At 43.7% G+C, this 26,076-nt stretch overlaps 1 long non-coding RNA gene across 1 annotated transcript in view; it reads left to right on the forward strand.

The window, feature by feature from the left end:
• LOC126198800 (uncharacterized) overlaps positions 1–26,076 on the forward strand; it is a 163,093-nt gene that overhangs the window by 84,489 nt on the left and 52,528 nt on the right. Inside the window, exon 2 of the long non-coding RNA XR_007540103.1 lies at positions 4,506–4,659. This is a non-coding gene — a long non-coding RNA (uncharacterized LOC126198800). The remainder of the gene's footprint in view (positions 1–4,505; positions 4,660–26,076) is intronic.

Raw genomic sequence — 26,076 nt, forward strand, 5'->3', positions numbered from 1 at the left:
AAAACGTTCGCTATATTCTGAAAGTCACAGATGAAAAAAAAAAAAGAATCCACACAATCTGACTAACAGAGCAGTTCAGAGTCTAATGCGCTGATGCAACTATAACTGTCCAAAATAAATGTTTAAGTGAATGCTCGCCATAATTTGATGATAATGTTCATCAAACGTCACGCTAAATAATGGTAGAATGTTTGTCCCGCGACGGCAAGTGAAAATACGACATATGCAAACTGAAGATAGATCATTAAAGTCATCCCAGAATTAACACTTCACTTGAAAATGATTTCATGGTTACGCGTAACCCGAGTAACTTAATACGGCATCCGAGGCTGTTTATAGCAATGATACCGACGCGACGCGACTCCCGACACAGATGGTGTGCTATTCAGCGTCTGGAGAGAACTGGGGCCTTTCTCTCTCGCGCAGCGTTCTTATATATAAAGCCGCGGTGCGGACGGCTAAGGTAACGCCTGATCAAATCGGCTCTCCCGACTAGCCGCTGGGCTAGTAATGCACCACTTTAAGTTATTGAATAAATCATCGCTTCCTTTGCTGATGGCCGATGAAGCTCTCAATTTAAATGTGCCTTCAGCACACAGGTAAGTAATCATAATAAAAGTCTGACGTGGCTAAGTCAAATGTTTTGGGCGAGAGAATTAATTTAATTACACTACACGCAGTAGACGAGCTCTGAACTTGCCCTTTGGAGATACGCTATCGCTATAGTTTTACAGTTATTCAATTGAAACTTCTCACATCTTTATGATAATAGCAGATCTCCCTTCTACTTAAATTTAAACATCCTAGCCTTATTTATTCGCCTACTTAATCTAGCTTGCTTCCTTAATTTTTAAGACAAAAACCACTAAAATTTTAATTTGTGAGATCCAAAGTACTGTTTCTATTAAATTATTATGAAAAAGGAATCTAAATATAAATTCGTAAGTCTCTAGCTCTTTTCTGTTGCGCCAATGATTTTTACAGAAAAACATCCAAATTTCGAAAATCGTTAAAGTTATTGAACTGACATTCAACACATATTGATTTAGTATTACTCCTGACATGCTAGATACGTTTCAGGTTATTTACTTGATTTTTAAAGTATTACGCAACATTTATGGCTCTGAGCACTATGGGACTCAACTGCTTTGGTCATAAGTCCCCTAGAACTTAGAACTACTTAAACCTAACTAACCTAAGGACAGCACACAACACCCAGCCATCACGAGGCAGAGAAAATCCCTGACCCCGCCGGGAATCGAACCCGGGAACCCAGGCGTGGGAAGCGAGAACGCTACCGCACGACCACGAGATGCGGGCGCAACATTTATGACGTCAGAGCTAGTTACAGCGGACTAGACTGGCACACAATGGAAAGACTGATGTGAATTTTATACAGCGTGAGTAGGCTGCTTCCCTACAAATGGACATGAATGGATGCAGGTGATCAGACAGGGCGCTTATGTACGTGTCACCTGTCAAGAGTCGTATCTTGACGTATCAGGGGTCCCACATCGCTCCAACCTCACACACCCCACACCATTACAAATTCTCCACCAGCTTGAACAGGGTCCATGGATTCATGAGGTTGTCTCCATAACCGTACACGTCCATCCGCTCGATACAATTTGAAACGAGACTCCTCCCGACCAGGCAGAATGTTTCCAGTCATCAGTACTGTTTCTATTAAATTATTATGAAAAAGGAATCTAAATATAAATTCGTAAGTCTCTAGCTCTTTTCTGTTGCGCCAATGATTTTTACAGAAAAACATCCAAATTTCGAAAATGGTTAAAGTTATTGAACTGACATTCAACACATATTGATTTAGTGTTACTCCTGACATGCTAGAAACGTTTCAGGTTATTTACTTGATTTTTAAAGTATTACGCAACATTTATGACGTCAGAGCTAGTTACAGCGGACTAGACTGGCACACAATGGAAAGACTGATGTGAATTTTATACAGCGTGAGTAGGCTGCTTCCCTACAAATGGACATGAGTGGATGCAGGTGATCAGACAGGGCGCTTATGTACGTGTCACCTGTCAAGAGTCGTATCTTGACGTATCAGGGGTCCCACATCGCTCCAACCTCACACACCCCACACCATTACAAATTCTCCACCAGCTTGAACAGTCCCCTGCTGACATGCAGGGTCCATGGATTCATGAGGTTGTCTCCATAACCGTACACGTCCATCCGCTCGATACAATTTGAAACGAGACTCCTCCCGACCAGGCAGAATGTTTCCAGTCATCAGGAGTCCAATGTCGGTGTTGACGGACCCAGGCGAGGCGTAAAGCTTTGTGTCGTGAAATCATCAACGGTACATGTGTGAGCCTTCAGCTCCGAAACCCCATAACGATTATGCTTTGTTGAATCGTTCGAACGCTAACACTTGTTGACGGTCCAGCACTGAAATCTGCAGAACTCTGCGGAAGGGTGAAACTATGTCTCTACTTATTATATCATTTAAACACTGACCTACAGAATTTTACAACTCAAGCATAACTTATTCATTTATTACCCACAATACACAAGCCCAACGCAATCTGACTGCTAAACAGTGACAACATGACTTCCAATAATTAACACAAAAGAGTAGGCCTGAATTGTAACAAATCTTAACAATAATAAAAGTCCAAAAAATATGAAATTAGAGAAATATGAAATTACCTCCAACTGCCGGCCGCGGTGGTCTAGCGGTTCTCGGCGCTCAGTCCGGAACCGCGCGACTGCTACGGTCGCAGGTTCGAATCCTGCCTCGGGCATGGATGTGTGTGATGTCCTTAGGTTGGTTAGGTTTACGTAGTTCTATGTTCTAGGGGACTGATGACCACAGATGTTAAGTCCCATAGTGCTCAGAGCCTTTTTTTTTTTTTTACCTCCAACTCTGTTAATTGCCTAAACTCATTTAAATCACGAACCCCATTTTTCTTAAAAGTCACTTACCTCACAGAAACTCTTCATAACAAGAACTACAGCAGTTACCGCAAGCAGAAACTGCTAATTAAAAAGATTCTAACTACTATAGACTCTAACTACTAGGTTGAAGAGCAAACAATGTATTATAAAATCTTACCTTATTCCTGTGACATCCAGTTCTAAACATTATATACTTGTCAATAATTCCACTGTTCAAATACTATCAATAACATCCATCATCCTCCATTTCCTTGCATCTCACTTTACAATGCATGTCCTACCAACACAGAGTCTCCACTAAGAATATCATGTCCATACACTTCTCTATCCACTCGCTAACTGCTAGTCCGTCCAACCACAGAATCTCTTGCCGAGGGCGCCGAGCGCTGTCAGCGATTTTAACACAGTCTGTAGCGCTGCCAACATACAAACAGGCTACTTACAAGGGTTGCTCTCCTGCCACGTTAAACGAATCTCTTCAGTCGTCGTTGGTCCCGCCCGTTCTTGCAGGATCTTTTTCCGGCCGCAGTGACGTCGGAGATTAGATGTTTTACCGGACTGCTGATATTCACAATACACTTGGAAATGGTGGTATGCTAAAATCCCCACTTCATGGCTACCTCGGAGATGCTGTGTGCATCGCTCGTGCGCCGACTGTAACACGACGTTCAAACTCACTTAAATCTTGATAATCTACGATTGTAGCAGCAGTAACCGATCTAACAACTGCGCCAGACACTTGTTGTCTTGTATAGGCGGTGCCGACCGCAGCGCCGTATTCTGCCTGTTTACAATGTCTGCATTTGAATACGCATGCCCATACCAGTTTCTTCGGCGCTTCTGTGCATTTATGTGTATGTACATAGAGGGTGATTTTTTCCACCGTGTACAAACTCTAGGAATTGATCGACGAGAGGATACGGAACAAAAGAGGTCTAATGAACTCATGCCCGGAAATGCATGGTTTCTATGCTAGAGGCCATTTATTCAGTCACACATTGTTACAGATGCTACGGTGTAATACGCACTGCACATTACAGCCACAGTTACAGTATGTGTTGAAAATTATTTGCATGTGCCTCAACGCATGCGATTACGAGCCTTATGTTCTGTCTCGCACGTGCTCATCGGCCAGGCTGCATGAATACGCTGCTCCCGTGTCTCCACATATAAAATGGTCTCTTCATGCATAATAATTTTGAGATGGACCCATAACCAGAAATCACACGGATTGAGATCTGGTGAACGAGCAGGCCAAGCAACTGGACCCCCTCGTCCGATCCGTCGACCAGGGAAGACACGGTCGAAATGCGTCCGAACGTTAACGGCGAAGTGGGCTGGAGCGCCATAATGTAGCAGCCGCATACCGCAGTCTCCCTGACAAAGTATGTTTGAATAAATCTCTCGACATCCATTTCATTAGACCTTTTTTGTTCCGTATCCTCTTATCGATCAATCCCTTGTGAAAAGAGCGAGTGCAATTTTAACGCAGACTAAATGTCAACCATGATAGAGACTTACTGTTCGCCGAGTTACTTATATTCACTGTTACTTTATTGACTGTGTTATGTTTACAGGTCGCAAAGTGAAGACTGCAGACTACATAGCGTTTCAAAGTACTCAATTGGTCACACACCACGGAATCAACGAGAGATCTTCCACAACATGAGATGCTATTACGATATGTGACCACATGCAGCAGAGAAACTTCGTGCAGTCCTACACATTCAGGTAAGAGGCGTAGTTTTGTCCTCCGACGGTCACAAAAAATGGCTCTGAGCACTATGGAACTTAACATCTCAGGTCATCAGTCCCCTAGAACTTAGAACTACTTAAACCTAACTAACCTAAGGACATCACACACATCCATGCCCGAGGCAGGATTCGAACCTGCGACCGTAGCGGTCACGTGATTCCAGACTGAAGCGCCTAGAACCGCTCGGCCGGCCGACGGTCACAGCTTTCATTTTCTTGTAGGGCCAGGACATCAACTTCACTCGCAACTAGACCTACGCTTGGGAAGCACATACTCACTACTGCATGCTGAAGTGTCCTTAAGTTTGAAAAGTCAAGCCATGCTTCGGAACAAACACACAGTAACTCGTTTTTCGAAACCAAGGAACGATCAATCGGGAGCCACCGTTTATCGACCTAGTTCTTGGTCGTTGTGTGCCTGTGAGACCTTTCAAAAGGATTACAAAAGTTCGATTAAATAGTCCTCAGTAACTATAAAAAATCGTTTGTAGCTGTAGATGCAATGTGATTTTAGAAAAAGAAGCAGTAGCATGGATTATCCCTCTGACGACTGCTGAAAGTATAAGATTAAATCTTTTGAGATGTGATGTTACATGCGAATTCTGAAAAACTGTTTGTGTGTGCTTTTGTTTACTAATTTTGATAAGTAACTTCATTATAAATCAATTTTTGTTCGCGATCAGAGATGTCTGGTGCAAAGAGATGCCAAAGTTTCATCGCTGTGTGTGTAACATGTCTTGTCTTTGCTCATGTTTACATTCGTATTACGTGCATTGGTAAGGGCCATTTGCGTATTACGAAAATAAGAAGTTTTGGTGTTACAGTGCATAAAATTAACTTACGGCAGCGGCGGCGTTGTGTGCTGATGTTGGCAACGACCAGCCATGAAGTAAATAATTAATGCTGTTCCTGCTCTGTGGTTGACAGGTTCTTCGGTGTATCCTTGTCTGCCCGGTAAAATAGTTACCCTCGTAATGCGAAATTTCATAACAAAACTTTGGCGTTAGCGTGAACGTCACATAATTTCAAGCATTAATCGGTCGTTGCCAACATGAATCTACTACGCCGCCGCTGCCGTAAGTAAAATTCAACCATACAGTGCAGTAAAGATCTCGTCAAAAAGCATCATCTCCTAGCGCAATTTGCTGTACTAAAATGTCGAAAAATGTGCCGTCACTGTATAGAGCATCATTGGAACATTACTGCAGGAATGTTGTACATTAGAAAACGTTTTTTTGTTTAGGCAATAAAGCCAGTTACATTTTTCTAATGTAGAACATGATGCACTAATCTCCTTCGCTCGTAATAATGCTGAGCTGAAATATTACTGAAAAACAACAGGTAATGAAACTTCGATCATTGTACAACCAGTAGCATAGCTTCAGATCGAAATGCTAGTACACGTATTTACAAACAATTAAGACGTCAATATAGAATTGTTGCACTTAATTTGAGTGTTCACAGTATTGCTTTTGAGCATAGGTTACATATTAACTGCACTCTTCCACTATCTGACGTCTGACTTCAGCAAAACAATTTTGTAGTACAGTTTAGACTTGACAATGAAATTGACGTAGCCACTGCGTGTATGCTTACATACTTTAGACAACAGTGCATCGTGTTTCTACTATCAGTAACATAGACTCATTTAAGCCTAGGAGAAACTGTTAAATGTCCACATAATATGTTATTTTAGCCACATATTTTTATACTGTTAAATGAAACAAAGCAAGATATATTCTACTATCAGTAACACAGACTCATTTAAGCCTAGGAGAAACTGGTAACTGCCCACTTAATATGTTATTTTAGCCACATATTTTTTATACTGTTAAATCAAACGAAGCAAATAATTTAGACACGGAAATAGCATTGCAGCAATTACATTCAGAGTCTACAGTCATGCTTAAGGCGCCGCACATTAATTATATTTCTCCAGAAGCTGACGGTAATTCAGACTGCCTGTCTGTGTTTATGTCCTTGTCTGCTTAGCGTTGTATTTTAGCCAACTTGTGTTTTGCACAGGTACGTGCGTGATCAGGTTCGTTTTGGTGCATCGCCTCATTTATGCCTTCACCTTCTGACACTTGACATAAACATTGTATTTTTGGGTTGCTGACATATTTTTACAGACATTTTAAATGTATAAATAACGTTCTGATACTTGACAAGCATCATGTGCCATTTAGAACAATTTAATTTGAAGATCAGTTTGCTCCACGCAGTTCAGAGATTGAATTATGGACATTCACAAGTGCTTCCACTTGTTGGTGACGAAAAACAAGAGCATAAAGCAGCAGTTGATTTTATTACGCATTTTCAAGTTTAGCGGAATGATAGTTGAAGTAAAACTAATCTCCGGCAGCTAAATATATCTATTTCGTTAGTTAAATTGCATGAGTGAATGTCGGTTTACAGCTATGAAGATTTCCTCTAACATTTCTGAGAAGAGCTTTAGCGGTTCTAGCAGATTTTGTGTAGCATTTTCCTGTATTTTGTAATTCGTATTATCACGTAAATCCTTCAAAGATGACAACAGTTGATCCAAAAATGGTTCAAATGGCTCTGAGCACTATGGGACTTAACATCTGAGGTCATCAGTCCCCTAGAACTTAGAACTACTTAAACCTAACTAACCTCAGGACGTCACACACATCCATGCCCGAGGCAGGATTCGAACCTGCGACCGTAGCGGTCACGCGGTTCCAGACTGAAGCGCCTAGAACCGCTCGGCCACATCGGCCGGCCACAGTTGATCCTTAAACATGTTCAACAAATTAATACCCATCCATAACGAACTAGATGTCTTATACCACGTGAACGGTAGTCTTCTAAAAGGATTTGAATACCACGAGTACATCTGAGAACGGCAGGTGGACTCAGAACTTCGTATTCAGAGAAGGGATCGCAAAGCGTGGTCCTGAGTGACAGAGTATTCGCTTTTAAGGTCCTTATAATCCTCGTCTATAAGTGACTGATACGTTAAAGCGGAGGCGACTGCGGCTGCGTCCCGGCGCTGGCAGTTTAAAGTGCGATGGTCTCTTGAAAGCAGTGAATCCTCGAGTAGAACTCAAGGACTTAAGCGGTTTCTGCTGCCACGTTAGTCGCTTATGTGGTCGCTCCTGTACAAGGGCAGCCGCAAAAGGGACCGCAGTCTCGAGGGATGCCGTATTGATTTCGGTATTAAACCGCTGGCACTGTAATCTACTGCTAACAGCAACAGGTTCCCACAGGTTTCTGCGGGAGGCAGAGCTCAGATTGCATGTGTATGACTGTCTCAAAGCCCTGCGGTGTCGGGCTGTGAGGAGAAGAGGGGCGTGGGCGTCCGTGTCTGCGGCTGCCTGAGCGCCCCCGTCCAATTCTGGATCGAAAACGTGAGACGCTGGGGTGAAGGAAGCGTGCCGAGAGCGCTGTACGAATTCAGAACCTTCTCAGCAGGAAATGGCTTTGACAGTAATGTCTGAATAACTATAGCTGTTAGTTAGTTACATGTTTCATTGTTCATCTGAAAGATTCTCTTAACGAAATGATATGGAACGAGTCAAGTCACGGGATGTACGTACATGATTAGTGTTAACATTAGTGAACATATTATTTTTACTCCTTCTCATGCAGCTGCAAAGTTTTCTTTTACCGGCTACCAGTTTGTAAGCTGAAATTCGTCAGTGGAATAGAAGGAGTTGTCCTGGAGAAATGATTTTAAAGTGAGTCACTGACAACTTTAACAGTGGGTAATAAGGGTAATTTTACGTCTGGTGTCTTAGGTATCGACAGCACCGTTGTTCTCAAATTGTGATGGATTGTGTATAACGAATTTCATTGGCGAGTGTATGTACTGTGACGGTGCAGTTAAAATGCATACCTCCTTGAAGAGGCACCCACATGACGTCCGTGAGTGAACGCTGTTCGCTTTTGTACAATCAGTACTCTCTTTCTTGGTAATGGATTACCCCAGAAAGTTATTCCTTAAGACATTTTTTAGTCAGAATATGCAAAATATGTAAGGAGGTTGATACGTTTGTTTCCAGCATTAGAAATTATACTAAGAGAAAAAGCACCTGAGCTTTATCGTATGAGAAACTCAGTAATGCCGGCCAGAGTGGCCGAGCGGTTCTAGGCGCTACAGTCTGGAACCGCGCGACCGCTGCGGTCGCAGATTCGAATCCTGCCTCGGGCGTGGATGTGTGTGATGTCCTTAGGTTGGTTAGGTTTAAGTAGTTCTAAGTTCTAGGGGACTGATGACCTCAGATGTCAAGTCCCATAGTGCTCAGAGCCATTTGAGCTCAGTAATATGCTTCTTCCAGTTCAAGTTTTCATCAGTATGTAGTCTACACCGAAGAATTTGGAGCTTTCTACCCCGTTTACTGACTCCTGCTCGTATGCTACAACTTGTTGTTCAGAACTTAATATAGTGTGTTTTTTCAAAATTTAGGAAGAGTCCAGAGACCCAGTTAATAATTCTTTGAAAAATATCGTTTACCAACTCTCCTGTTGCTTTCTCCCTAATGGGATTTATTGTAACACCATTATTGTCTGCTAAAAGTACCAATTTTGCTTGTTGAATGTTAGGTGGAAGTTCATTCACATGTATAAGGAATAGGCGCGGATCCGAAGCTGAAGCCCGTGGGACTCCCTTTGCGATATTTTTTTTCCGTCACTTAAATTTTCTACCTTGCCGACATTGTTCGTTTTAATCACTTGGAAACACTTGGCCTGAATAGTTTGTTACTGTACAGGCAGGGGCTGATTGTGCTTGTGCCAAGTTATGAACACAATCCGGTAGGTGAAATTATTGATTGTGGCATATCTGACAGGAATAGTTATTTCTCTTTCGCTATTAATTTGAAAGTTTAATATTGGGTTTACGTCTCTTTTTTTTTTTTTTGTTCTACCAGAGTCCACAGCCTCCGCAAAAGGTTCGAATGATAACGCTCCAGATCACAGCGTAATATTGCTCTGACTTCGTACCCTATGACGAAGCAGATGTCGGATGCAGCAGCTGGTAGGCTCTGTTACCCCATCTACACGATACAGTTGCTCTTGCCGTTTCACGTTTAATCGAGAACGAAAGTACTAGCTTCTGTTCAAGCTAATGGACGTTAAAACTGTACCATAGCACAGGACAGCAAGTGCTAAGAGGTGACCGCGATCTCCGTCGACAAGTGCACTGTCTGGACTCTGCCGCTGAAGTCAACGGAAGTGGGGTGAGGCGGCAGTGCACCGGAGTTTTATGAGTTCGGAGCGACAGCTTTTCAATATTATTCTGACCTCAGAAATAGGTCTCGTACCATCTCCTGGGAAGAGAACTGGCAAAGTTCTAGCTTCTGGGACGCAGAATGCAGGCCAAGTCTTAGAATCACAGAGGTTCCTCATCTTGGTTCAAATGGCTCTGAGCACTATGGGACTCAACTGCTGTGGTTATCAGTCCCCTAGAACTTAGAACTACTTAAACCTAACTAACCTAAGGACATCACACACATCCATGCCCGAGGCAGGATTCGAACCTGCGACCGTAGCAGTTGCACGGTTCCGGACTGCGCGCCTAGAACCGCGAGACCACCGCGGCCGGCTCCTCATCTTGCATTAACTCCTACCAATCACAATCATTTTTCATATCTTTTGAAGAAGAAGGAACCGTTCATATTTCTAGCGGAATTTTAATGGATATCGCCTTTTCGCGGAAATAAATAAATCCTCTCATAACGATCATATCAGACTCAAGGTTCCAGAATACTGCTCTCCAGTACTTGAGGAGCCTGGCTGTTACTGTCTTCTTCTTTTCCGTTTATAAATAAAATCTACAGCAAAATGAAAAGTAAACCGTCGTGTCAGTTGTAAAGAACCGAGTCAGATTCTGTAAGAATATGTGCACATCTCTGGCTACTTATGGTCGCTGTCTTTCTCAGTGGCACCACACACCAGCACACGTACGCGTGTGAACATGTGGCAAGGCTGACCGGAGTTGGCGTAACGCAACTGGCTGTACTGGATTAAGTATAACGTCTCTTCAGTTTTGTTCATATTGTATACGTTTCTTTTCAAATGCATGCTTAAGTGCAGCACATCAGAATAGTCATACTGGATTCTGAGTACAAGAATTTATTAAATGAAGCTGCTCGTGAAATGTCATTCTACGTTCTCCAGGACGGCCATACAGTTCAAAGTGACTACGTTCTTCTCGTGCCTTTGGTTGTGATGTCGGATAACGTGGCCAACCACGCACGATTATGCTATTATACATTTTATGAGAATTTATTAGTTGTTAGGCTCTTGACACAGTAAGGCTGTTCTGATGGGTCATATTGAAGTACACTTCTGAAAATGGACAGCAGAAACTGCACAGAATGGAAATAAAATAAAGGTTTTACTTCATCCGATGACAGCTAGTGTTACCATGCAGAAATCTTTTAATTATTGTATTAATAACCGTAAGATGTGTGTGTGTGTGTGTGTGTGTGTGTGTGTGTGTGTGTGTGTGTGCGTGCGTGCGTACGCACAGAAATGGCGGGCCAATATAAGGCAAGTATAATGCAGCAGGTCGTAAAAATTTTAAAAAAATTGAATTTAAATTGTACGTTCACATTTTGCTTCATTATACACACTGGACATTCTCTCTGTGGCCTGTGGAATACATGAGTGCCTACTGAAGTCTCTTTTATTACCAAATGAGAAATCATTAAGCATATAACGTCACCGATTCTCTTCAATTGACTTTTTTCCCATGTGGTAGCCGTTTCTCAGGCTCTTTCTCCAATACAAGTTTGGTAAACATTTTTGGAATACAGTGATCAATAGATTATTATATTTTGACTAAAGTTCAGTCTTGATCACACCATTTATGTTTCAATGACGTAGGTAACCGGTTTCGGTTATTTTTACATAACCATCATCAGACCCATGGCTCCCTTAGGATGGTAGGCGGAGCTCTCCTCAGCTGCGGACGCAAAAGAACCCTCCATGCTCAATTGATGAAGCAGACGGTTGGAAGACGCGTCATCTGTACTTGGACCCTGCGATCAGCCACTAATTAAGGCGAACGGGCGTGATGAACCGAGCAGCTGCATTTGATCAAACAAAAAAGCACTTTCTATATCTGATCGAGACCATCTCATAATGTATTTGCTCTAGAATTACCAAAGTTATTCACCTGACGTGCCATGAGTCATCGTTCCATGGGGACGAAATGTTACACGTTGAAGAATACTTGGAGAACGTCCTCTGGACGAAAGATGGTCTCCTCTGTACGCTGACCTTCAAAATAGTGTGTCGAGACCAGCAGTACTTGACAATCTGGTTCGAGTCCAGTAGAACGTGTCTGGAGACTCGTAGTTCGAGGCGGGAACCGTCACCGAAGGCAATTCAGCTCCAGACAATGAAATTCCAGGCTGATATCCCTCACGAGGACACCCAATAACTCTAGCAATCAGTGCCAAGTCGAATAATTGTTTGTATAATGGCCAGGTGTGGACCAACGTGTTGTTAACTTGGTCAATTTGTGAAGCTATTTCTCTTGGATAGATCACCCGTTTTTTCTGAAAATGTAATCATTCGTTTGTCTGAACATGTACATCACATCTACAGATTTCCGTCTCATTCGGATAATTCCTTCGTGGCACGTCGTGTTTTGTTTTGAGTGCATATAAGTTCATTATATCTGTCCATGTCTTTCACATTTCGGAAAATGACAAGCGTCTGAGAATGTGCACGCCTCACGAACACACTGCTAATTCTATCGTGTTTAAATATTTGAAGGGTAAAAAGATGAAACACTAAACTATCCTCAGGTGGAGTGAGACAGGATGCCGACCTGTCGATATTCTGTTTCTGCCTGCGTCTTGAGGCGAACGTCATCAGCACACTGCTCTCTTGCGTGCACATGTGAGCCGCTGCTCTCTGCTCTTCCTTGAAGTGCAAGTAGGACCTCCTTTGTTCTTACCAGACAGAGTGCATCATTCAAATGTTGCCATCAAGAACTATCACGTTATGGAGGTTCCAACCCTCCTTCTGGTCATCGGTAACACTGACCCATTTTTGAAGAGTGAAGTGGCTATAAAAACAAACGCAATAAAGCAGGAAATCGAAACATTTCTTTACATATTAACACACCGATACAAATGTAGAGTAAACGATAGTGAATACTGGTTGTGGCTCAGTGATGTTGAAACCAAGCGTATTGTCAAAGCTCATCCAGTCTTTATAACACACACTAGGGATGACAGTTATCGCTGAAAAACCGGTTTTCTGCTATACTGGTTTCATTCGTCTCCGCTCAAAATAACCGGTTTCTGAAATGACCGATTTTAAGTTTTTTATTAATATTATTTCCCGTAATAATCGTAGACTTGGAACAAATATGAAAAATTCTAACGAAAGAATAGGAAATGCATATTGGTACAGGGTTGATTGTGTGGCAGAAATTGGTGTAACTGTATCCAGGATAGAAGGCGAAGGTGAAGACGGGCGTGTCGACGGCGTGAACGGAAGGTCGGAAGTAGATGACTTCCCTGCATCGTCACTTTTGGATGGCATCAGCTTTTCACCCTGAAACAACCACAAAATTAAGGTTTCAGTTATCATCCAATTTTGTGGCATATCAATAAAATTATAAATATCTCAATCAAATTTACCTTCTCCTACAAGGAACACTGTAAATGCTTTCTCCTTATACACGGTGTTCGGAAATTCACGTTACCGACTTCTAGGACTTTTAGAGAGAAGTGAGTACATAATATTTTGAACTGGAACCCTGTCCATAAATGTACCGTTTCCGTGGTACAGCCATTTGAAAATATGTTGGTAACGCTACCACTTTTACAAGCAAGTTGATTAGGTGTGCCCCCGTACATCACTTTTTTTTTACAATCCCACTCATTACTAGCAAAAGAAATCGCTCATGTGCTCGCTGACGGGTTCTCTTCGGCATGATGCAATCCTTGTCTCCTTGGAGCAACGGGGTCACGCCTGCTGGCGGTGAAGCTGCCCTTTCTCGAAGCCTTTCTTTAATTGAGACGAAAAGGGTATGCGACGGAGTCGAACGTTGTGGAGAACGATCTTGATGAAGGCGTCGAGCAACTCTTCCATTACCGTGAGCTGCAGCATTCAGAATGACCATGTAGGTGCATTCTGCAAACATGTACTAAACCACTTTTCTGTATTCAAAGGCACGTGAATGAGACTCGAAGCCCGCCAGAGAGGTAGGACATATTAAAGGACATCAGCCGACCCGATGTAACCATTCTCCACCATGACTGCCCTGTTGCATACCTACCTAGCAAACGCGTTTCTAAAATCCTGTAGCACGGAAACGGTATGTTTCCGGACATGGGCCCCTATTCAAAATATTATGTACTCACTCCCCTCCATAAGTCCTAATATTTCGTAACGGAATTTTTTGAACAACGTGTATGGTGTCGCAAGTTTGTTTTGCCTCCCGTTTTTGATCTGTTAAATCAATTAGAGCAGTCTGTTTCGTCCCTACCACACTTCTTATGTCATTTCCAAATTAGGGAGGTGCCATTCTGCAATAACCCGATGTCAGAGGACGACAGCAAAAAACTGCAGTACGGACCAGGCGGGGACGAGTCCTCAGGTACACGCGTACCGCCTCACAGGCCACGCCCCACGGCAGCAGGTCCGATTCTTCTGCCAGGTGTTTGTTGCTAGTCTCTAATTGTTGCCGTGCAAGTAAAATAGCACTGATCACTTTTCCCACTTTCTGTAATAATCCAGTATACAAAAGCAATGGAAATTTTGCGAATAACTGTTACTCGTATTTTTTAAAACCAAAGATTTTAGCACTGCTGCTATGGAAAATTGATATGATGGCTTTTTAGCCGATTATTAGTAAAAATTAAAAAAAAAACTCTATTCGAACAGAGACCGAATAAAATCCGAACAATATCGGTTATTCAGAAGTAAAATACCGGTATCGGTTTCAACCGTTCGGTTTTTCCTATCCCTACCGTACACTCCCCAGTACCGATCTGCAGTCCAAATTGGGTCAAATTCCGTACAACGAATTCAGCTGTAACAGAACATTTACACTGAACCTGTGTAACGTATATTCGTTAGGTTCACTAACAGCACCAATGAGAGTTTTATTTTGTTCCTTATGTTATGAAAAGTGATGACTCAGTACTAAACAGTGCAGTAGAACGAATTATTAAACATCTTGATTATATTGTAGGCATGTTTCCCTGTCTCCGTCAATTAGTTCTTCAGTTAACATCGCACTGGTGGGAGGGGGGGAGTGCTTTCCAAAATCTGTGTTGCAGTCTTCCGATACCTTCGACTGATATTGTCAAGACAATATGCATGTTCCTTTGATGTAAGATCACCTGGTAGAGATCAAATAAGTTTGTCTCTTTCTAATTTTGGACGTTAAATCGGGATTGTAATGGATCACTACTGGATCGCCTTGAACGAATTCGGATACGCTATGAAGATAATGGACTCATTGTTTCTCAGAAACGACTTAACAACGAAATCAGTGTTCTCCCAGCAAACGCGTGCCGTTAGGTGAAAATGGCGACGCACGTGTGCTGTAGGTAATCAGTGAGACCTCTCCAGCCACTGAAGAAACCCAAACATACGATGTTTTCCTGACACTCGAATTGAGGTCCACGTAATAGTGTTATATGTTGTTGCTGTTTTCCTAGAGGAATTATATTACGTCCCTGTAAATATATTCAGTTTAAATCCTTTACCACATAACATATACATAGTAACATTTAGAAGAGTTTCAAGACACCGAAGCAACGTTTGCAGAAAATCGTGATGACAAACGATTACTTTGTTGTGCGATTAATAATTGTAGCTAGTTTATCTACTGAAATAGGAATCACGTACGTTTCGTTGCAAATGGAACGATGCGCTTTTTTAAATGGGACTCGAGAAACATTACACTTGTACAGATTTGCAATAACTTATCAACGGTATCCCGACACCCCTATGTAATTCGGTATCGACAAACAGATGTTACGAGAGGCGGGTTGCCAGTATAAACTGAAACGTCAAAGAAGCTGGTATAGGCATGCGTCTGCGGTCGGCAACACGTAAATAAGACAACAAGCGTCTGGCGCAGTTGTTAAATCGGTTACTGCTGCTACAGTGGCAGGTTATCAAGATTTAACTGAGTTAAAACGTGGTGTTACAGTCAGCGCGCGAGCGATGGAACACAGCATCTCCGAGCTAGCGATGAAGTGGGGATTTTCCCGTACGACCATTTCACGAGTGTACCGTGAATACCAGGAATCCGGTAAAACATCAAGTCTCCGACAGCGCTGCGGCCGGAAGAAAGATGCTGCAAGAACGGCACCATCGACGACTGAAGATAATCGTTCAACGAGACAGAAGTGCAATCCTTCCACAAATTGCTGCAGATTTCAATGCTGGGCCATCAACAAGTGTCAGCGTGCGAGCCATTCAACGAAACATCATTGATATGGGCTTTCGGAGTCGAAGGCACACTCGTGTACCCTAGATGACTGTACGACACACAGCTTTACCCTCGCCTGGGCCCGTCAACACCGACATTGGATTCCTGATGACTGGAGACATGTTGCCTGGTTGGACGAGTCTCTTTTCAAATGGTATCGAGCGGATGATCGTGTATGGGTATGGAGACAACCTCATGAATCCTCGGACCGTGCATGACAGCAGGGTTTATTCACTCTGGTGGAGGCTCTGTAATTGAGTCGTGCGTGTGCAGTTCGAGTGATGTTGGACCCCTGATACGTCTGGACGCGTACGTGAGCATCCTGTCAGATCACTTGCATCCATTCATGTCCATTGTGCATTCCGGCTTGAGCAATTCCAGCAGGACAATGACACACCCCGTAGAATTGCTAAAGAGTGGTTCCAGGAACACTCTTATGAGTTTAAACACTTCCACTCGCCATCTAACTCCTCGCACATGAGCATTATTGAGCATATCTGCAATGCCTTGCAAAGTGCTGTTCAGAAGAGATCTCCACCCCCTCGAACTCTTACGGATTTTTGGACAGCCTTGCATGATTCACGGTGGCAGTTCCCTCCCAGTACTTCAGACATTAGTCGAGTCAATGACACGTCGTGTTGCCTCACTTCTGCGTGCTCGCGGGGGCCCTACACGATATTAGGCAGGTGTACCAGTTTCTTTCGGTCTTCAGTGTAGAAGGAGTCGGAGTGTATCGTGTTGACAGTAGAAAAGCAGTAACAGCAGAATGAGCTGCTGATTTCGAACGAGGGCTAGTCATTGGATGTCACCTGAGTAACAGATCAACCGGGGACATTTCAGCCATTCTGAAGACGCCCAAGTGACACTTGGTGATACGACTGTGAAGTGGAAACGCGAAGGAACAATCACAGTTAAATGAAGATCAGGCTGTCCTCGTGTACTGACAAACAAGGACCGTCAAACATTGAGAGTAGTTATAAAAAATCGCATGAAATCAACGGAAGATGTCATCATGAGTACTACGCAACTGGCACACTGCGTGGTGTGGTGGGTTGGAAAGAACAGGGTACAATGGTCAAGCAGCTACACATTTCTCAGTCGGTGTTAAGCGACGCTTGAGTTGGTGCAAAGAGCGACGCCACTGGATAGTGGATGACTGGAAACTAGTGATTTAGAGTCATGAGTCCGCTGTAACCTTGGCAATTCGATGAAAGATTTTGGGTTTCGTGAGTACTTTGGGAACGATACCTGTCATTATAATTATGTGTAGTGTCAACAGTTAAGTACTGAGGATGTGTAGTTAAGGTATGAGGGCGTTTTTCGTGATAGGGGGTGGTCCGCTTACTGCACTTAAGAAAAAGACAAATGCGGGACGATATGAACACGTTTTACGGAAATGTGTACTGCGTACAGTAGAGGAAAAGTTCGGGGACGATCAGTGTTTTTGTATCATCGTGACAATGCAATCTGTTATAAGCAGCGTCTGTGAGGTGGTGGTTTGTGGACAATAACATTTCTGGGATGTGCTGGCGTGCCCAGAGATCCGACCTGAATCCAGAAGCACACCTCCGGAATAAGTTGTGACGTTCACTTCATTCCACACCCTAGCACCCTGTACCGATAGCGTGTCTGGTTTCAGCCCTTGAGAAAGAACAGGCTACCATTCCTCTACAGAAATTGGCACCTCATTCAAAGTGTCCGCAGCAAGAACTCAATCCGTCATAAATGCGAACGTGGTACATACTCCATATTAATAACCACCAACGGTGTCCCAACTTTTGATTAGGTATAGTGTAACGCTCGTTAGTGTGCACAACGAAATCTTGAAAAAACGGTGAAGGTTACAAGGAAAGGCAAGTATAGTGGAGGAGTGTGTTTCACCTTAAGGCAGACTTAAGACTTATTTTCATCTTGTTCTCGTAAAGTGATTCAGTTAGTTGCTCAGAGAAGAGGCAGGTAATCAACTGCAGAAGTCTTCAACACTGTACCAAATGAAGTGCAAAACGACGCACACAATAGCAAATTTAATGTTAGTACTTTTTCCTAAAATAGGTTAGCATGTATGCATTGTATGCATGCGTCTGTGTGTGTGTGTGTGAGAGAGAGAGAGAAACAGAGAGAGAGAGAGAGAGAGAGAGTTAGCGTGTATGCATTGCATGTGTTTGTCAAACAGAGAGAGAGAGAGAAATAATGATCAGGATACCAAGTGTACACGCTTAGTATGCTTCTACTGATCTTCGTAAATGACAAACATACAGAAGAATTAATAAATTGTAAACCAAAGTCGCAAAAGAAATCGTTTCGTTTCTCGTGAATATTACCTGTGTAACACGCTAGTTTCGTTTCTCGTGAATATTACCTGTGTAACACGCTAAATACCTAATGTGATCCTTGAATACTGCTTCCCGACTATAAATATAAAACTCACGGCTGAAATAATGTCAAAGCGAACAAACGCTGACAAATGTAATGTTAAAACTCTGTAGTACTGACATTCTCCTAATGGACTTCTTATGTAGTTCTTTCATTAGCATAATTTGCCTTTCGCGACGCTTTATATTCCATTTACGGCACAGGCCAGGAGGTAATAACGTCATAAAATACCAGTTACTGTCACATTTATTGTTATATGAACCCACACTTCCTTGGTGGCCGACTTTATATACGCAGGAACTTGCTTAACTCCGAAGGTAACAAGAAATACGAACTATGCGTGAGAAATTTACCAACCTCAACGCCCCTTTCACTGCAACTGCTTGTTTAAATTTATTCCTGACTGAAGTGACGTTTTCACCCCCCACTAACATCGGCTTTATTATATGATATTATAATTCAAACACTAGTCATAATTAGTAATCGAAATGAAATGATGACCACTGGTGAAGTACCGTTTGCACCAATTATAGTAGCGTACAGTCATATGCAGTTTACTTACAGGTAGCTGCTGTGTTAATTGTAATGCTCTTTTTTATATTTTTTTCACTCTAGACAGCCAATCAATGTACGCTAAAAAATGTAATGAATTACGGTCAACTGCTGTTATCGAAACTTGCCACCGCTTGTGACACACACACACACACACACACACACACAGTAGATCGACACAGACAGTTCTCTGCAGACATTTATTTTATTTTCGATTCTAACTATTCAGTTAATTGGGCTTCACCAGTTTTACATGCATTATTTACAACGTTTCACCTTATACGTGAAGAATTACTGTTTTCATGTTCCTGATTGCCAGTTGCGTTTCCTTTTACAAATGATATCAACGTCTCGTTGTGAGTGGGCGTAGTACAATAGACGTCGTGTTGGAAGGAAGGAAGGGAGATTGGCGTTTAACGTCTCGTTGACAGCATGGACATTAGAGACGGAGCACATGCGCAGATTACGAAAGGATGGGGTAGGAAATTGGGCGTGGTTCATTCCAAAAGAACCATACCGGCATTTGCCTGCAGCATTCTAGAGAAGTCACGGAAAAACATATATCTGGATGGCAGGATAGGGCTATTTGAACCGTCGCCCTTCCGAATGCGACTGCTTCCCGTCGTTTTAGAAAGAGAGACCAATACTTAACACCTGAATTGAAAGCACAATGACGAACACTAAAAAGCCTCTTCGTGTTTTCCCAGCTGACAGCAGCTTCTCATGGCGGCTTTCTTCTAAGATCCCGGCCAGAAACACTGAGCTGTCTGCTCATCTTCAGAATTAGATACCGATGTCTGATCCTCGAAAGTCAACGTACCAGCTCTGTAACATTTGTCGTCAGTAAAAATGTAGTACCCCTCCGCCTACCCCTTTTGTTAATTAACCTATAACGGTATGTAGATGCCGAATGAAGACTGTAAACTATCATTTGTTGTGCAAGTATTTGCTTTTGTTAACTTTAAATTATGGCCGTACAAACTTCAGAAGGGTGGTGGAATAGTGACACTGTAATATAATTATGAGACCAGGTGAGATACGTATGTTGGACGATGCCTGTGAATCCCGAAAAGCTACCTAACCCAAACTTTACATCATACCCCAGTTGGAGCTGCAAAGTGAAAAGTGTTCCTGTCACTAGTACCAAACAAAGCTACATCGTACATTCGCCCCTACTTCGTGAGTCAGTCCTAGCCCCTCATGAGCAGTCGTTCAACGGCAAGTGTCATTCCTCATGGAGCGTCCTCCCAGTTTTGAATAGTTTTCCGGAACTAGTACATCAGACCTGGCTGACCAATGAAATTCCCGAATTTTCACGCCCAGCAGCCTACAGCTAAAGAAAGGAATGTGTTTTAGCTCTGCCCTGTCCGTGCCTCAAAGCAGCGTGTTAACCTGTTGTTTCCTATGAGCCTCCTACCTACTTTATGTACTATATGAGGGTCCAGCTGCAGGTATTTTTGGGATGAGAGAGTTGCAGTCTCAGGCATATAGGACCCTCACACCTCGACTGCCGTGTTCTGCTGACAGCAGAGAGCCATAGTAGTAAATCGTACCTGCAGCTTTCACAGAGCCTGCATGGTATCCACCGGTACATTGCTCTCCTATCAGCAGACTGTCGCCGTCTTCTCTGCATTCTCCACTCAAGGCTCATTGTGGTCCGCCTTCCGTGACCTTTATTGTATTATACAGCGCCTTCACCCCAGAAAAACGCTTTAGGAATGTGGGAGCGGCGGTCATCCCGTGAAAAATTCCAACGACTCCTCTGAGGTCGTCCGGACAGCCGCAGCGTTGACTAACGATGGGCTTCCCTTCATCCTGTCCAGTACACAACAGCATTCGGCGAACGCTGTCCTACTTGGAGTCGGCGTCACCTTTTACAACCTGCGTTAAGTTAATGGTGCCCTTGTGCTCCCCGTGATCTAATCTGTCTGTGAAATTGCCAGCCCAGCCAAATGTAATTCTCACGAAACAAAGCAGCTACAAGTACTTCGCGGATTGGAAATCACGATCTGGTATCTTTAATAAAAAGAAAGGAATACGCTATATATCGATAATGGGAGAGTCTGTCAGTTCCGCCGTCTCTCGTGGTTTGAGGATTGCCTAGTCAACGTTGGTCTGTTAGGTGACCTGTCTGGAGCAGCCGAGAGGGGCGTTGTTGAGGCTAGCCAGTTCTAGCGGGTGTGCTTCACAGTATGTTATGGGGACGAGCACAGCCATCTAGAGATGTACCCCTTCAGCAGTTGTGGCCGTGTATCATCCTGGATTTTGATGTGGTGTGGCTGCGGAAAAGTCTGTGGTTTTAAAACCATTCTCTAGCCAGTAGTGGGAATGGAAGATTGGATTTTTCCCAAGCATTGTTCTCTCATACGTGTAGAATTATCCGTCTAGACCACTTGTCGAGTATCCATTTCTTAACTAACGATACGAAGTCAGTCTCGGTATCGCGCTAGGGGTAATTTCCGTTCCGAAATGTTGATCATTGCTAATTGTTTCACTGACTCATCGTAGATAATTCCAGAATATCCTTTGACCTCCATTAGTTGGATCGTTTTGTTCTGTACCTTTTGTGTATCAATGAGGTTCTTATACCCCGTTTTTTCTGCTCCAGTTTTGAATTATTTTTATAATCAGTTCAGCATTCATACTACGCAAATCACATTCAGTCGTGGAACTGCTTGCCTCATGAGACCACTGCGGACGCAGGCTTTCATACCGTCTGTAACGCATCTCACAGTTGTTGAAGAACACATGGTGGAGATTCCATTAACCTCTCATTACGATTGATTATACACTGAAGAGCCAAATAAACTCGACTAATGTCTGAAATAGTGCAGGAAGGAATTGACAACATTAATGCTGCAGGGCTGTCCATAAATCCGTAAGAATACGAAGGGGTGGAGGTCTCTTCTGAACAGCACCTTGCCAAGCATCCTAGATATAATGTTCATGTCTGGGGAGACTGGTGGCCAGCGGAAGTGTTTAAACTCAGAAGAGTGTTCCTGGAGCCACTCTGTATCAATTCTGGACTTGTGGGTGTCGCATTGTCCTGCTATAATTGCCCGAGTCCGTCGGAATGCACAATGGACATGAACGGATGCAGGTAATCAGACAGGATGCTTACGAACGTGTCACCTTTCAGAGTCGTATGTAGTATACTCCAACTGCAGACACCCCACACCATTAAAGGGCCTCCACCATCTTGAACAGTCTCCCGCTGACATGCCGTGTCCACGGATTCATGAGGTTGTCCCCACACCCGTACACGTCTATCCGCTCGATACAATTTGGTACGAGACTCGTGCGACCAGGCAACATGACTCCAGTCATCACCAGTCCAATGTCGGTGTCGACGGACCCAGGCGAGGCGTAAAGCTTCGTGTCGTAATAAAGGGTACACGAGTGTGCCTTCGGCTCCGAAAGCCCATATCAATTCTGTTTCGTTGAATGGTTGGCATGCTGACACTTGTTGATGGCCGAGCACTGAAAACTGCAGCGATTTGCGGAAGGATTGCACTTCCGTCACGTTGAGCGATTCTCTTCAGTCGTCGTTGGTCCCGTTCTTGCGAGATCTTTTTCCGGCCGCAGCGGTGTTGGAGATTTGATGTTTTACCGGATCCCTGATATTCACGGTATACTCGTGAAATGGTCGGACGGGAAAATCCCCACTTCATCGCGATCTCAGGCTTCAAATGGCTCTGACCACTATGGGACTTAACCTCTCAGGTCATCAGTCCCCTAGAACTTAGAACTACTTAAACCTAACTAACCTAAGGACATCACACACATCCATGCCCGAGGCAGGATTCGAACCTGCGACCGTAGCGGTCGCTCGGTTCCAGACTGTAGCGCCTCGAACCACTCGGCCACTTCGGCCGGCGCGCTCTCAGGGCTGTGTCCCATCGCTCCTGCGCCAATTACGGCACCACGTTCAGACTCACTTAGATCTCGATAACCTGCGATTGTAGCAGCAGTAACTGATCTAACAACTGCGACATACACTTGATGTCTTATGCAGGCGTTGTCGGACTCATCGCCGTATTCTGCCTGTTTTGTATTTGAATATACATGCTTATACCAGTTTCTTTGGCGCTTGAGCGTATAAAAGCGAGTCCATATTTTCTGTTTTTAGACCTGGGAACTTTAGTTGTGATGGACATTGCTTCTGTCAAGCTCTCTTGTCTCCTGTTCACGGCTGGTTCATACCGTTCAATTAAAATGTTCACGTGAAGGCTACGATTTCTATCCGTAACATTGATGTACCGTCATGTACGTTTTAACACATGCTTACAGGCTTCCCTTTCACAAAACCGGAAGCACCCGGAAGCGAAGTGTGAGGTGGTGGGCACAGGAAGTTTAAGCGTTCTGCGCAATTCCGCAGCCTCTCTTTGTGCCGAACAGACTCGGCGCCTAAATAAACCGTCTAACCTAACGTATGTGTTAACACAAAATAACTATCGTACACATAAAATAAAGTCAGCTCTGCGTAAAACGCAAATTCAAGTCCACTCAACTAAGATAACAAGATCTGCACACGAGGTTTCTTCCGTTCGTTCCGTGGAGCAACTAACTGTTTACCAGGACGAATCTTAAACAGACATGGAATTAGGGTAAGGGGTTTTTTGCAGGCGACATACAGGATCACTAACATTTTTTCCTGTAGTCTGTGCCACGTGTTACCAGGAATTATTTTTTATACATGATGAACGATTGAAAAAACTACGACCAGTCACTTCTTAATACTAATTTATTTTGCCTTAAAATTTTCAGACTTGTTTGCTCATCTTCAGACTAGGTCTATATTAGGTCGAAATAAAACAGTTTGGTTGGCGAACCGAACGAACGTGGATGAGACACACCTTGGTTTGGAGACAGACTGATCTGTAGCTTAGTGCAAGGTTAGGTTGGTATGTGAGTGGCACATATGACTTAACAAAGCCAACGAACGTGAAAGATAAAAACCTGGTTGTGGGGAGAAAATGATCTCCAACGCAGCCCAGGTCTGGGTTAGGTAGCAAGGTGATCGGCTGTACGTGACTTGACGAAGCCAAAAATGTGAAATCAAAAAGGCTGGTTGTGAGCTTACTCCGAGGCGTAGGTTAGGTTGGAAGGTGACTTGACAAAGCCAACCAATGTGAAAGCAAGTGACTTGTTTGGGGAGGCAGAACGATCTATCGCTTAGCCCGAAGTGTAGGTTATGTTGGAAGGTGGCCATTTGTATGTGACTAGACGAAGCCAACCAATGTGAAAGCAGAAAAGTCTTAAGTGTCTTGGTCTTTGCAAAAATGTCATTTCATCTCCACACAAGTGTCACAAGGTCGAAATGTCCCAGTAGGATGGGAGTGGACAGAGGTGATCCTCATCATCGTCATCTTGGACAGTTTCCAGCGTCTGGCCGGGTCTGTTTGGAACATAAGCCTCTCTGTCGTCTTCCGTCTTGCCACCATCTCGCTGTATTCACCTTGGTCCAGTCTTCTCTTTTCTTCTGGACGCATTCCTCCCCTCAATTAAAATACTCACGTGAAGGGTACGATTTCTATCGCTAACATTGATGTACCGTCATGTACGTTTTAACAAATGCTTACAGGCTTCCCTTTCATAAAACATCCGTACAGCACCCAGAAGCGAAGTGTGAGGTGGTGGGCACAGGAAGTTTAAGCGTTCTGCGGAATTCCGCAGCCTCTCGTTGTGCCGTAAAAGGCTCGTGCAAATAGGCATCGAGACTGTGCGTCGACGGAGCACACCGACTGAGAAGAATTGGACGGGAAAAACCGTCACAAATCAGATTGCTGACGTCGGGAGAATGAAGAGAGTCCCTTTCCCACGGGTCGTGCTTGTCAGCCGTGTCGCGTCGCCTTCCCACGAAGACAGGCAGCGCCCGCCCGCCGCTGTCGGAGCTCCCAGCCTGCCTGAGCGAGGCCGTCAACAGGTGCGCAGGGAGGGGTGGCGCTCCGTGAGGCCGGTGAATGCCGATGAGGCTGCGCGCGCTGACGAGCCAGCCGTCAGCAGCCGCGCACCTGCCTCCTCCTGACGGCCGATCCGTATAAGCGGACAGCGCACTCCTGTCCAAGCGGTGTGCGGACACTTGCCACGCCGAACATTTGCCACGATTTTACCTGCTCCGAAGGTTTGGGTCCATTGCCTCCCCATCCCCCTCCTCCTCCTCCTCCTCCGTCGTCCGACCCGCAGTAAAGGTACTTACTGAGCCTTTCCGCTGGTTTACTTAACATAGGACCAGAATCTCTATCGATTTTCCGCCACATTTCTAGAGAGTTTCGTTGTGGAAACTATTAAATGCATCTCCCATTGAAATCCGCACCAAATTTCGAGCATCAGTAAAACTTCGCCAATCTTGGAGATTTTGCATTCGTCTAAATTATACGTGCCTTTTTCGGTGCTCTTGCAGCAGCTTTCTGTCGTGTTTTGTGTACCATGGGTGATCAGTACCGTCTGTTATTAATTTATTTGGTATGAATCTCTCGAGCGCTTTTGATACTATTTCTTTGAACTTAAGCCACATATGGTCTTCACTTACATACTTTCGAAGGATTGGAGACTGTCTCTTAGAAAGACGTCAACCGAATTTTTAGTTGCTTCTATAAATACATATATTTCGCGTTTACTTTTAGTGAATTTGTTTGTTACGGAATTGAGCCTCGCTACGACTGTGTGTTCACTAAGCCCTGTATCCGTCGTGATGCTCAGGATTATTTGTGGCTAATAGGTCAAGTGTGTTTTCGTAACCATTTACAATTTGAATGGCCTCGTGAACTAATTGTTCAAAATAATTTAAAAAAAGCATTTAGAACAATTACGGAAGTTGTTTTCTATCTACAACACGGTCTGAAAATGTATTTTTGTCAACATACGGAAGGTAGATTGAAGTCACTGCCAACTGTAACTGTATGAGTAGGGTACCTATTTGCGATGAGACTCGAGTTTTCTTTAAAATATTGATCAACTGTTTCATCTGAGACCGGGGGTCGGTAAAAGGAACCAGTTATTAATTTATTCCGGTTGTCGAATATAACCTC

The sequence above is a fragment of the Schistocerca nitens genome, chromosome 8 (assembly GCF_023898315.1).
Source record: "Schistocerca nitens isolate TAMUIC-IGC-003100 chromosome 8, iqSchNite1.1, whole genome shotgun sequence".
Taxonomy (NCBI): domain Eukaryota; kingdom Metazoa; phylum Arthropoda; class Insecta; order Orthoptera; family Acrididae; genus Schistocerca; species Schistocerca nitens.